Source organism: Pelophylax lessonae (assembly GCF_965119305.1).
Source record: "Pelophylax lessonae genome assembly, chromosome: 13".
NCBI lineage: Eukaryota > Metazoa > Chordata > Amphibia > Anura > Ranidae > Pelophylax > Pelophylax lessonae.
Window position 1 is genome coordinate 80,474,076 of NC_138780.1, and position 13,738 is coordinate 80,487,813.

Sequence of the window (13,738 nt, forward strand, 5' to 3'; positions counted from 1 at the left end):
GTGGAAGGGGCGAGCGGAGGAGAAAACATCCTCCCAGCGACAGCAAGGAGCTATGATGGAGCTCCTGGAGCGGAATATGACATGGAGGGTGCGAAAGAGAGGGGGGAATCGAGAGCTGCGCGGAAAAGGAGGCAAGGGTGGGTAGAGAGAAAATGACGGTGGAAGGGGCGAGCGGAGGAGAAAACATCCTCCCAGCGACAGCAAGGAGCTATGATGGAGCTCCTGGAGCGGAATATGACATGGAGGGTGCGAAAGAGAGGGGGGAATCGAGAGCTGCGCGGAAAAGGAGGCAAGGGTGGGTAGAGAGAAAATGACGGTGGAAGGGGCGAGCGGAGGAGAAAACATCCTCCCAGCGACAGTGAGGAGCTATGATGGAACTCCTGGAGCGGAATATGACATGGAGGGTGCGAAAGAGAGGGGGGAATCGAGAGCTGCGCGGAAAAGGAGGCAAGGGTGGGTAGAGAGAAAATGACGGTGGAAGGGGCGAGCGGAGGAGAAAACATCCTCCCAGCGACAGTGAGGAGCTATGATGGAACTCCTGGAGCGGAATATGACATGGAGGGTGCGAAAGAGAGGGGGGAATCGAGAGCTGCGCGGAAAAGGAGGCAAGGGTGGGTAGAGAGAAAATGACGGTGGAAGGGGCGAGCGGAGGAGAAAACATCCTCCCAGCGACAGTGAGGAGCTATGATGGAACTCCTGGAGCGGAATATGACATGGAGGGTGCGAAAGAGAGGGGGGAATCGAGAGCTGCGCGGAAAAGGAGGCAAGGGTGGGTAGAGAGAAAATGACGGTGGAAGGGGCGAGCGGAGGAGAAAACATCCTCCCAGCGACAGCAAGGAGCTATGATGGAGCTCCTGGAGCGGAATATGACATGGAGGGTGCGAAAGAGAGGGGGGAATCGAGAGCTGCGCGGAAAAGGAGGCAAGGGTGGGTAGAGAGAAAATGACGGTGGAAGGGGCGAGCGGAGGAGAAAACATCCTCCCAGCGACAGCGATTAGCTATGATGGAGCTCCTGGAGCGGAATATGACATGGAGGGTGCGAAAGAGAGGGGGGAATCGAGAGCTGCGCGGAAAAGGAGGCAAGGGTGGGTAGAGAGAAAATGACGGTGGAAGGGGCGAGCGGAGGAGAAAACATCCTCCCAGCGACAGTGAGGAGCTATGATGGAACTCCTGGAGCGGAATATGACATGGAGGGTGCGAAAGAGAGGGGGGAATCGAGAGCTGCGCGGAAAAGGAGGCAAGGGTGGGTAGAGAGAAAATGACGGTGGAAGGGGCGAGCGGAGGAGAAAACATCCTCCCAGCGACAGTGAGGAGCTATGATGGAACTCCTGGAGCGGAATATGACATGGAGGGTGCGAAAGAGAGGGGGGAATCGAGAGCTGCGCGGAAAAGGAGGCAAGGGTGGGTAGAGAGAAAATGACGGTGGAAGGGGCGAGCGGAGGAGAAAACATCCTCCCAGCGACAGTGAGGAGCTATGATGGAACTCCTGGAGCGGAATATGACATGGAGGGTGCGAAAGAGAGGGGGGAATCGAGAGCTGCGCGGAAAAGGAGGCAAGGGTGGGTAGAGAGAAAATGACGGTGGAAGGGGCGAGCGGAGGAGAAAACATCCTCCCAGCGACAGCGATTAGCTATGATGGAGCTCCTGGAGCGGAATATGACATGGAGGGTGCGAAAGAGAGGGGGGAATCGAGAGCTGCGCGGAAAAGGAGGCAAGGGTGGGTAGAGAGAAAATGACGGTGGAAGGGGCGAGCGGAGGAGAAAACATCCTCCCAGCGACAGTGAGGAGCTATGATGGAACTCCTGGAGCGGAATATGACATGGAGGGTGCGAAAGAGAGGGGGGAATCGAGAGCTGCGCGGAAAAGGAGGCAAGGGTGGGTAGAGAGAAAATGACGGTGGAAGGGGCGAGCGGAGGAGAAAACATCCTCCCAGCGACAGTGAGGAGCTATGATGGAACTCCTGGAGCGGAATATGACATTGAGGGTGCGAAAGAGAGGGGGGAATCGAGAGCTGCGCGGAAAAGGAGGCAAGGGTGGGTAGAGAGAAAATGACGGTGGAAGGGGCGAGCGGAGGAGAAAACATCCTCCCAGCGACAGCGATTAGCTATGATGGAGCTCCTGGAGCGGAATATGACATGGAGGGTGCGAAAGAGAGGGGGGAATCGAGAGCTGCGCGGAAAAGGAGGCAAGGGTGGGTAGAGAGAAAATGACGGTGGAAGGGGCGAGCGGAGGAGAAAACATCCTCCCAGCGACAGTGAGGAGCTATGATGGAACTCCTGGAGCGGAATATGACATGGAGGGTGCGAAAGAGAGGGGGGAATCGAGAGCTGCGCGGAAAAGGAGGCAAGGGTGGGTAGAGAGAAAATGACGGTGGAAGGGGCGAGCGGAGGAGAAAACATCCTCCCAGCGACAGTGAGGAGCTATGATGGAACTCCTGGAGCGGAATATGACATTGAGGGTGCGAAAGAGAGGGGGGAATCGAGAGCTGCGCGGAAAAGGAGGCAAGGGTGGGTAGAGAGAAAATGACGGTGGAAGGGGCGAGCGGAGGAGAAAACATCCTCCCAGCGACAGTGAGGAGCTATGATGGAACTCCTGGAGCGGAATATGACATGGAGGGTGCGAAAGAGAGGGGGGAATCGAGAGCTGCGCGGAAAAGGAGGCAAGGGTGGGTAGAGAGAAAATGACGGTGGAAGGGGCGAGCGGAGGAGAAAACATCCTCCCAGCGACAGCAAGGAGCTATGATGGAGCTCCTGGAGCGGAATATGACATGGAGGGTGCGAAAGAGAGGGGGGAATCGAGAGCTGCGCGGAAAAGGAGGCAAGGGTGGGTAGAGAGAAAATGACGGTGGAAGGGGCGAGCGGAGGAGAAAACATCCTCCCAGCGACAGCGATTAGCTATGATGGAGCTCCTGGAGCGGAATATGACATGGAGGGTGCGAAAGAGAGGGGGGAATCGAGAGCTGCGCGGAAAAGGAGGCAAGGGTGGGTAGAGAGAAAATGACGGTGGAAGGGGCGAGCGGAGGAGAAAACATCCTCCCAGCGACAGTGAGGAGCTATGATGGAACTCCTGGAGCGGAATATGACATGGAGGGTGCGAAAGAGAGGGGGGAATCGAGAGCTGCGCGGAAAAGGAGGCAAGGGTGGGTAGAGAGAAAATGACGGTGGAAGGGGCGAGCGGAGGAGAAAACATCCTCCCAGCGACAGTGAGGAGCTATGATGGAACTCCTGGAGCGGAATATGACATGGAGGGTGCGAAAGAGAGGGGGGAATCGAGAGCTGCGCGGAAAAGGAGGCAAGGGTGGGTAGAGAGAAAATGACGGTGGAAGGGGCGAGCGGAGGAGAAAACATCCTCCCAGCGACAGTGAGGAGCTATGATGGAACTCCTGGAGCGGAATATGACATGGAGGGTGCGAAAGAGAGGGGGGAATCGAGAGCTGCGCGGAAAAGGAGGCAAGGGTGGGTAGAGAGAAAATGACGGTGGAAGGGGCGAGCGGAGGAGAAAACATCCTCCCAGCGACAGTGAGGAGCTATGATGGAACTCCTGGAGCGGAATATGACATGGAGGGTTTGAAAGAGAGGGGGGAATCGAGAGCTGCGCGGAGAAGGAGGCAAGGGTGGGTAGAGAGAAAATGACGGTGGAAGGGGCGAGCGGAGGAGAAAACATCCTCCCAGCGACAGTGAGGAGCTATGATGGAACTCCTGGAGCGGAATATGACATGGAGGGTGCGAAAGAGAGGGGGGAATCGAGAGCTGCGCGGAAAAGGAGGCAAGGGTGGGTAGAGAGAAAATGACGGTGGAAGGGGCGAGCGGAGGAGAAAACATCCTCCCAGCGACAGTGAGGAGCTATGATGGAACTCCTGGAGCGGAATATGACATGGAGGGTGCGAAAGAGAGGGGGGAATCGAGAGCTGCGCGGAAAAGGAGGCAAGGGTGGGTAGAGAGAAAATGACGGTGGAAGGGGCGAGCGGAGGAGAAAACATCCTCCCAGCGACAGCAAGGAGCTATGATGGAGCTCCTGGAGCGGAATATGACATGGAGGGTGCGAAAGAGAGGGGGGAATCGAGATCTGCGCGGAAAAGGAGGCAAGGGTGGGTAGAGAGAAAATGACGGTGGAAGGGGCGAGCGGAGGAGAAAACTTCCTCCCAGCGACAGTGAGGAGCTATGATGGAACTCCTGGAGCGGAATATGACATGGAGGGTGCGAAAGAGAGGGGGGAATCGAGAGCTGCGCGGAAAAGGAGGCAAGGGTGGGTAGAGAGAAAATGACGGTGGAAGGGGCGAGCGGAGGAGAAAACATCCTCCCAGCGACAGTGAGGAGCTATGATGGAACTCCTGGAGCGGAATATGACATGGAGGGTGCGAAAGAGAGGGGGGAATCGAGAGCTGCGCGGAAAAGGAGGCAAGGGTGGGTAGAGAGAAAATGACGGTGGAAGGGGCGAGCGGAGGAGAAAACATCCTCCCAGCGACAGTGAGGAGCTATGATGGAGCTCCTGGAGCGGAATATGACATGGAGGGTGCGAAAGAGAGGGGGGAATCGAGAGCTGCGCGGAAAAGGAGGCAAGGGTGGGTAGAGAGAAAATGACGGTGGAAGGGGCGAGCGGAGGAGAAAACATCCTCCCAGCGACAGCAAGGAGCTATGATGGAGCTCCTGGAGCGGAATATGACATGGAGGGTGCGAAAGAGAGGGGGGAATCGAGAGCTGCGCGGAAAAGGAGGCAAGGGTGGGTAGAGAGAAAATGACGGTGGAAGGGGCGAGCGGAGGAGAAAACTTCCTCCCAGCGACAGTGAGGAGCTATGATGGAACTCCTGGAGCGGAATATGACATGGAGGGTGCGAAAGAGAGGGGGGAATCGAGAGCTGCGCGGAAAAGGAGGCAAGGGTGGGTAGAGAGAAAATGACGGTGGAAGGGGCGAGCGGAGGAGAAAACATCCTCCCAGCGACAGTGAGGAGCTATGATGGAACTCCTGGAGCGGAATATGACATGGAGGGTGCGAAAGAGAGGGGGGAATCGAGAGCTGCGCGGAAAAGGAGGCAAGGGTGGGTAGAGAGAAAATGACGGTGGAAGGGGCGAGCGGAGGAGAAAACTTCCTCCCAGCGACAGTGAGGAGCTATGATGGAACTCCTGGAGCGGAATATGACATGGAGGGTGCGAAAGAGAGGGGGGAATCGAGAGCTGCGCGGAAAAGGAGGCAAGGGTGGGTAGAGAGAAAATGACGGTGGAAGAGGCGAGCGGAGGAGAAAACATCCTCCCAGCGACAGTGAGGAGCTATGATGGAACTCCTGGAGCGGAATATGACATGGAGGGTGCGAAAGAGAGGGGGGAATCGAGAGCTGCGCAGAAAAGGAGGCAAGGGTGGGTAGAGTGAAAATGACGGTCGAAGGGGCGAGCGGAGGAGAAAACATCCCCCCAGCGACAGCGAGGAGCTATGATGGAGCTCCTGGAGCGGAATATGACATGGAGGGTGCGAAAGAGAGGGGGGAATCGAGAGCTGCGCGGAAAAGGAGGCAAGGGTGGGTAGAGAGAAAATGACGGTGGAAGAGGCGAGCGGAGGAGAAAACATCCTCCCAGCGACAGTGAGGAGCTATGATGGAACTCCTGGAGCGGAATATGACATGGAGGGTGCGAAAGAGAGGGGGGAATCGAGAGCTGCGCGGAAAAGGAGGCAAGGGTGGGTAGAGAGAAAATGACGGTCGAAGGGGCGAGCGGAGGAGAAAACATCCCCCCAGCGACAGCGAGGAGCTATGATGGAGCTCCTGGAGCGGAATATGACATGGAGGGTGCGAAAGAGAGGGGGGAATCGAGAGCTGCGCGGAGAAGGAGGCAAGGGTGGGTAGAGAGAAAATGACGGTGGAAGGGGCGAGCGGAGGAGAAAACATCCTCCCAGCGACAGTGAGGAGCTATGATGGAACTCCTGGAGCGGAATATGACATGGAGGGTGCGAAAGAGAGGGGGGAATCGAGAGCTGCGCGGAAAAGGAGGCAAGGGTGGGTAGAGAGAAAATGACGGTGGAAGGGGCGAGCGGAGGAGAAAACATCCTCCCAGCGACAGCAAGGAGCTATGATGGAGCTCCTGGAGCGGAATATGACATGGAGGGTGCGAAAGAGAGGGGGGAATCGAGAGCTGCGCGGAAAAGGAGGCAAGGGTGGGTAGAGAGAAAATGACGGTGGAAGGGGCGAGCGGAGGAGAAAACATCCTCCCAGCGACAGTGAGGAGCTATGATGGAACTCCTGGAGCGGAATATGACATGGAGGGTGCGAAAGAGAGGGGGGAATCGAGAGCTGCGCGGAAAAGGAGGCAAGGGTGGGTAGAGAGAAAATGACGGTGGAAGGGGCGAGCGGAGGAGAAAACATCCTCCCAGCGACAGTGAGGAGCTATGATGGAACTCCTGGAGCGGAATATGACATGGAGGGTGCGAAAGAGAGGGGGGAATCGAGAGCTGCGCGGAAAAGGAGGCAAGGGTGGGTAGAGAGAAAATGACGGTGGAAGGGGCGAGCGGAGGAGAAAACATCCTCCCAGCGACAGTGAGGAGCTATGATGGAACTCCTGGAGCGGAATATGACATGGAGGGTGCGAAAGAGAGGGGGGAATCGAGAGCTGCGCGGAAAAGGAGGCAAGGGTGGGTAGAGAGAAAATGACGGTGGAAGGGGCGAGCGGAGGAGAAAACATCCTCCCAGCGACAGCAAGGAGCTATGATGGAGCTCCTGGAGCGGAATATGACATGGAGGGTGCGAAAGAGAGGGGGGAATCGAGAGCTGCGCGGAAAAGGAGGCAAGGGTGGGTAGAGAGAAAATGACGGTGGAAGGGGCGAGCGGAGGAGAAAACATCCTCCCAGCGACAGCGATTAGCTATGATGGAGCTCCTGGAGCGGAATATGACATGGAGGGTGCGAAAGAGAGGGGGGAATCGAGAGCTGCGCGGAAAAGGAGGCAAGGGTGGGTAGAGAGAAAATGACGGTGGAAGGGGCGAGCGGAGGAGAAAACATCCTCCCAGCGACAGTGAGGAGCTATGATGGAACTCCTGGAGCGGAATATGACATGGAGGGTGCGAAAGAGAGGGGGGAATCGAGAGCTGCGCGGAAAAGGAGGCAAGGGTGGGTAGAGAGAAAATGACGGTGGAAGGGGCGAGCGGAGGAGAAAACATCCTCCCAGCGACAGTGAGGAGCTATGATGGAACTCCTGGAGCGGAATATGACATGGAGGGTGCGAAAGAGAGGGGGGAATCGAGAGCTGCGCGGAAAAGGAGGCAAGGGTGGGTAGAGAGAAAATGACGGTGGAAGGGGCGAGCGGAGGAGAAAACATCCTCCCAGCGACAGTGAGGAGCTATGATGGAACTCCTGGAGCGGAATATGACATGGAGGGTGCGAAAGAGAGGGGGGAATCGAGAGCTGCGCGGAAAAGGAGGCAAGGGTGGGTAGAGAGAAAATGACGGTGGAAGGGGCGAGCGGAGGAGAAAACATCCTCCCAGCGACAGCAAGGAGCTATGATGGAGCTCCTGGAGCGGAATATGACATGGAGGGTGCGAAAGAGAGGGGGGAATCGAGAGCTGCGCGGAAAAGGAGGCAAGGGTGGGTAGAGAGAAAATGACGGTGGAAGGGGCGAGCGGAGGAGAAAACATCCTCCCAGCGACAGTGAGGAGCTATGATGGAACTCCTGGAGCGGAATATGACATGGAGGGTGCGAAAGAGAGGGGGGAATCGAGAGCTGCGCGGAAAAGGAGGCAAGGGTGGGTAGAGAGAAAATGACGGTGGAAGGGGCGAGCGGAGGAGAAAACATCCTCCCAGCGACAGTGAGGAGCTATGATGGAACTCCTGGAGCGGAATATGACATGGAGGGTGCGAAAGAGAGGGGGGAATCGAGAGCTGCGCGGAAAAGGAGGCAAGGGTGGGTAGAGAGAAAATGACGGTGGAAGGGGCGAGCGGAGGAGAAAACATCCTCCCAGCGACAGTGAGGAGCTATGATGGAACTCCTGGAGCGGAATATGACATGGAGGGTGCGAAAGAGAGGGGGGAATCGAGAGCTGCGCGGAAAAGGAGGCAAGGGTGGGTAGAGAGAAAATGACGGTGGAAGGGGCGAGCGGAGGAGAAAACATCCTCCCAGCGACAGCAAGGAGCTATGATGGAGCTCCTGGAGCGGAATATGACATGGAGGGTGCGAAAGAGAGGGGGGAATCGAGAGCTGCGCGGAAAAGGAGGCAAGGGTGGGTAGAGAGAAAATGACGGTGGAAGGGGCGAGCGGAGGAGAAAACATCCTCCCAGCGACAGCGATTAGCTATGATGGAGCTCCTGGAGCGGAATATGACATGGAGGGTGCGAAAGAGAGGGGGGAATCGAGAGCTGCGCGGAAAAGGAGGCAAGGGTGGGTAGAGAGAAAATGACGGTGGAAGGGGCGAGCGGAGGAGAAAACATCCTCCCAGCGACAGTGAGGAGCTATGATGGAACTCCTGGAGCGGAATATGACATGGAGGGTGCGAAAGAGAGGGGGGAATCGAGAGCTGCGCGGAAAAGGAGGCAAGGGTGGGTAGAGAGAAAATGACGGTGGAAGGGGCGAGCGGAGGAGAAAACATCCTCCCAGCGACAGTGAGGAGCTATGATGGAACTCCTGGAGCGGAATATGACATGGAGGGTGCGAAAGAGAGGGGGGAATCGAGAGCTGCGCGGAAAAGGAGGCAAGGGTGGGTAGAGAGAAAATGACGGTGGAAGGGGCGAGCGGAGGAGAAAACATCCTCCCAGCGACAGTGAGGAGCTATGATGGAACTCCTGGAGCGGAATATGACATGGAGGGTGCGAAAGAGAGGGGGGAATCGAGAGCTGCGCGGAAAAGGAGGCAAGGGTGGGTAGAGAGAAAATGACGGTGGAAGGGGCGAGCGGAGGAGAAAACATCCTCCCAGCGACAGCGATTAGCTATGATGGAGCTCCTGGAGCGGAATATGACATGGAGGGTGCGAAAGAGAGGGGGGAATCGAGAGCTGCGCGGAAAAGGAGGCAAGGGTGGGTAGAGAGAAAATGACGGTGGAAGGGGCGAGCGGAGGAGAAAACATCCTCCCAGCGACAGTGAGGAGCTATGATGGAACTCCTGGAGCGGAATATGACATGGAGGGTGCGAAAGAGAGGGGGGAATCGAGAGCTGCGCGGAAAAGGAGGCAAGGGTGGGTAGAGAGAAAATGACGGTGGAAGGGGCGAGCGGAGGAGAAAACATCCTCCCAGCGACAGTGAGGAGCTATGATGGAACTCCTGGAGCGGAATATGACATGGAGGGTGCGAAAGAGAGGGGGGAATCGAGAGCTGCGCGGAAAAGGAGGCAAGGGTGGGTAGAGAGAAAATGACGGTGGAAGGGGCGAGCGGAGGAGAAAACATCCTCCCAGCGACAGTGAGGAGCTATGATGGAACTCCTGGAGCGGAATATGACATGGAGGGTGCGAAAGAGAGGGGGGAATCGAGAGCTGCGCGGAAAAGGAGGCAAGGGTGGGTAGAGAGAAAATGACGGTGGAAGGGGCGAGCGGAGGAGAAAACATCCTCCCAGCGACAGCAAGGAGCTATGATGGAGCTCCTGGAGCGGAATATGACATGGAGGGTGCGAAAGAGAGGGGGGAATCGAGATCTGCGCGGAAAAGGAGGCAAGGGTGGGTAGAGAGAAAATGACGGTGGAAGGGGCGAGCGGAGGAGAAAACTTCCTCCCAGCGACAGTGAGGAGCTATGATGGAACTCCTGGAGCGGAATATGACATGGAGGGTGCGAAAGAGAGGGGGGAATCGAGAGCTGCGCGGAAAAGGAGGCAAGGGTGGGTAGAGAGAAAATGACGGTGGAAGGGGCGAGCGGAGGAGAAAACATCCTCCCAGCGACAGTGAGGAGCTATGATGGAACTCCTGGAGCGGAATATGACATGGAGGGTGCGAAAGAGAGGGGGGAATCGAGAGCTGCGCGGAAAAGGAGGCAAGGGTGGGTAGAGAGAAAATGACGGTGGAAGGGGCGAGCGGAGGAGAAAACATCCTCCCAGCGACAGAAAGGAGCTATGATGGAGCTCCTGGAGCGGAATATGACATGGAGGGTGCGAAAGAGAGGGGGGAATCGAGAGCTGCGCGGAAAAGGAGGCAAGGGTGGGTAGAGAGAAAATGACGGTGGAAGGGGCGAGCGGAGGAGAAAACTTCCTCCCAGCGACAGTGAGGAGCTATGATGGAACTCCTGGAGCGGAATATGACATGGAGGGTGCGAAAGAGAGGGGGGAATCGAGAGCTGCGCGGAAAAGGAGGCAAGGGTGGGTAGAGAGAAAATGACGGTGGAAGGGGCGAGCGGAGGAGAAAACATCCTCCCAGCGACAGTGAGGAGCTATGATGGAACTCCTGGAGCGGAATATGACATTGAGGGTGCGAAAGAGAGGGGGGAATCGAGAGCTGCGCGGAAAAGGAGGCAAGGGTGGGTAGAGAGAAAATGACGGTGGAAGGGGCGAGCGGAGGAGAAAACATCCTCCCAGCGACAGTGAGGAGCTATGATGGAACTCCTGGAGCGGAATATGACATGGAGGGTGCGAAAGAGAGGGGGGAATCGAGAGCTGCGCGGAAAAGGAGGCAAGGGTGGGTAGAGAGAAAATGACGGTGGAAGGGGCGAGCGGAGGAGAAAACATCCTCCCAGCGACAGTGAGGAGCTATGATGGAACTCCTGGAGCGGAATATGACATGGAGGGTGCGAAAGAGAGGGGGGAATCGAGAGCTGCGCGGAAAAGGAGGCAAGGGTGGGTAGAGAGAAAATGACGGTGGAAGGGGCGAGCGGAGGAGAAAACATCCTCCCAGCGACAGCAAGGAGCTATGATGGAGCTCCTGGAGCGGAATATGACATGGAGGGTGCGAAAGAGAGGGGGGAATCGAGATCTGCGCGGAAAAGGAGGCAAGGGTGGGTAGAGAGAAAATGACGGTGGAAGGGGCGAGCGGAGGAGAAAACATCCTCCCAGCGACAGTGAGGAGCTATGATGGAACTCCTGGAGCGGAATATGACATGGAGGGTGCGAAAGAGAGGGGGGAATCGAGAGCTGCGCGGAAAAGGAGGCAAGGGTGGGTAGAGAGAAAATGACGGTGGAAGGGGCGAGCGGAGGAGAAAACATCCTCCCAGCGACAGTGAGGAGCTATGATGGAACTCCTGGAGCGGAATATGACATGGAGGGTGCGAAAGAGAGGGGGGAATCGAGAGCTGCGCGGAAAAGGAGGCAAGGGTGGGTAGAGAGAAAATGACGGTGGAAGGGGCGAGCGGAGGAGAAAACATCCTCCCAGCGACAGAAAGGAGCTATGATGGAGCTCCTGGAGCGGAATATGACATGGAGGGTGCGAAAGAGAGGGGGGAATCGAGAGCTGCGCGGAAAAGGAGGCAAGGGTGGGTAGAGAGAAAATGACGGTGGAAGGGGCGAGCGGAGGAGAAAACTTCCTCCCAGCGACAGTGAGGAGCTATGATGGAACTCCTGGAGCGGAATATGACATGGAGGGTGCGAAAGAGAGGGGGGAATCGAGAGCTGCGCGGAAAAGGAGGCAAGGGTGGGTAGAGAGAAAATGACGGTGGAAGGGGCGAGCGGAGGAGAAAACATCCTCCCAGCGACAGTGAGGAGCTATGATGGAACTCCTGGAGCGGAATATGACATTGAGGGTGCGAAAGAGAGGGGGGAATCGAGAGCTGCGCGGAAAAGGAGGCAAGGGTGGGTAGAGAGAAAATGACGGTGGAAGGGGCGAGCGGAGGAGAAAACATCCTCCCAGCGACAGCGAGGAGCTATGATGGAGCACCTGGAGCGGAATATGACATGGAGGGTGCGAAAGAGAGGGGGGAATCGAGAGCTGCGCGGAAAAGGAGGCAAGGGTGGGTAGAGAGAAAATGACGGTGGAAGGGGCGAGCGGAGGAGAAAACATCCTCCCAGCGACAGCAAGGAGCTATGATGGAGCTCCTGGAGCGGAATATGACATGGAGGGTGCGAAAGAGAGGGGGGAATCGAGAGCTGCGCGGAAAAGGAGGCAAGGGTGGGTAGAGAGAAAATGACGGTGGAAGGGGCGAGCGGAGGAGAAAACTTCCTCCCAGCGACAGTGAGGAGCTATGATGGAACTCCTGGAGCGGAATATGACATGGAGGGTGCGAAAGAGAGGGGGGAATCGAGAGCTGCGCGGAAAAGGAGGCAAGGGTGGGTAGAGAGAAAATGACGGTGGAAGGGGCGAGCGGAGGAGAAAACATCCTCCCAGCGACAGAAAGGAGCTATGATGGAGCTCCTGGAGCGGAATATGACATGGAGGGTGCGAAAGAGAGGGGGGAATCGAGAGCTGCGCGGAAAAGGAGGCAAGGGTGGGTAGAGAGAAAATGACGGTGGAAGGGGCGAGCGGAGGAGAAAACTTCCTCCCAGCGACAGTGAGGAGCTATGATGGAACTCCTGGAGCGGAATATGACATGGAGGGTGCGAAAGAGAGGGGGGAATCGAGAGCTGCGCGGAAAAGGAGGCAAGGGTGGGTAGAGAGAAAATGACGGTGGAAGGGGCGAGCGGAGGAGAAAACATCCTCCCAGCGACAGTGAGGAGCTATGATGGAACTCCTGGAGCGGAATATGACATGGAGGGTGCGAAAGAGAGGGGGGAATCGAGAGCTGCGCGGAAAAGGAGGCAAGGGTGGGTAGAGAGAAAATGACGGTGGAAGGGGCGAGCGGAGGAGAAAACATCCTCCCAGCGACAGTGAGGAGCTATGATGGAACTCCTGGAGCGGAATATGACATGGAGGGTGCGAAAGAGAGGGGGGAATCGAGAGCTGCGCGGAAAAGGAGGCAAGGGTGGGTAGAGAGAAAATGACGGTGGAAGGGGCGAGCGGAGGAGAAAACATCCTCCCAGCGACAGTGAGGAGCTATGATGGAACTCCTGGAGCGGAATATGACATGGAGGGTGCGAAAGAGAGGGGGGAATCGAGAGCTGCGCGGAAAAGGAGGCAAGGGTGGGTAGAGAGAAAATGACGGTGGAAGGGGCGAGCGGAGGAGAAAACATCCTCCCAGCGACAGCAAGGAGCTATGATGGAGCTCCTGGAGCGGAATATGACATGGAGGGTGCGAAAGAGAGGGGGGAATCGAGATCTGCGCGGAAAAGGAGGCAAGGGTGGGTAGAGAGAAAATGACGGTGGAAGGGGCGAGCGGAGAAGAAAACTTCCTCCCAGCGACAGTGAGGAGCTATGATGGAACTCCTGGAGCGGAATATGACATGGAGGGTGCGAAAGAGAGGGGGGAATCGAGAGCTGCGCGGAAAAGGAGGCAAGGGTGGGTAGAGAGAAAATGACGGTGGAAGGGGCGAGCGGAGGAGAAAACATCCTCCCAGCGACAGTGAGGAGCTATGATGGAACTCCTGGAGCGGAATATGACATGGAGGGTGCGAAAGAGAGGGGGGAATCGAGAGCTGCGCGGAAAAGGAGGCAAGGGTGGGTAGAGAGAAAATGACGGTGGAAGGGGCGAGCGGAGGAGAAAACATCCTCCCAGCGACAGAAAGGAGCTATGATGGAGCTCCTGGAGCGGAATATGACATGGAGGGTGCGAAAGAGAGGGGGGAATCGAGAGCTGCGCGGAAAAGGAGGCAAGGGTGGGTAGAGAGAAAATGACGGTGGAAGGGGCGAGCGGAGGAGAAAACTTCCTCCCAGCGACAGTGAGGAGCTATGATGGAACTCCTGGAGCAGAATATGACATGGAGGGTGCGAAAGAGAGGGGGGAATCGAGAGCTGCGCGGAAAAGGAGGCAAGGGTGGGTAGAGAGA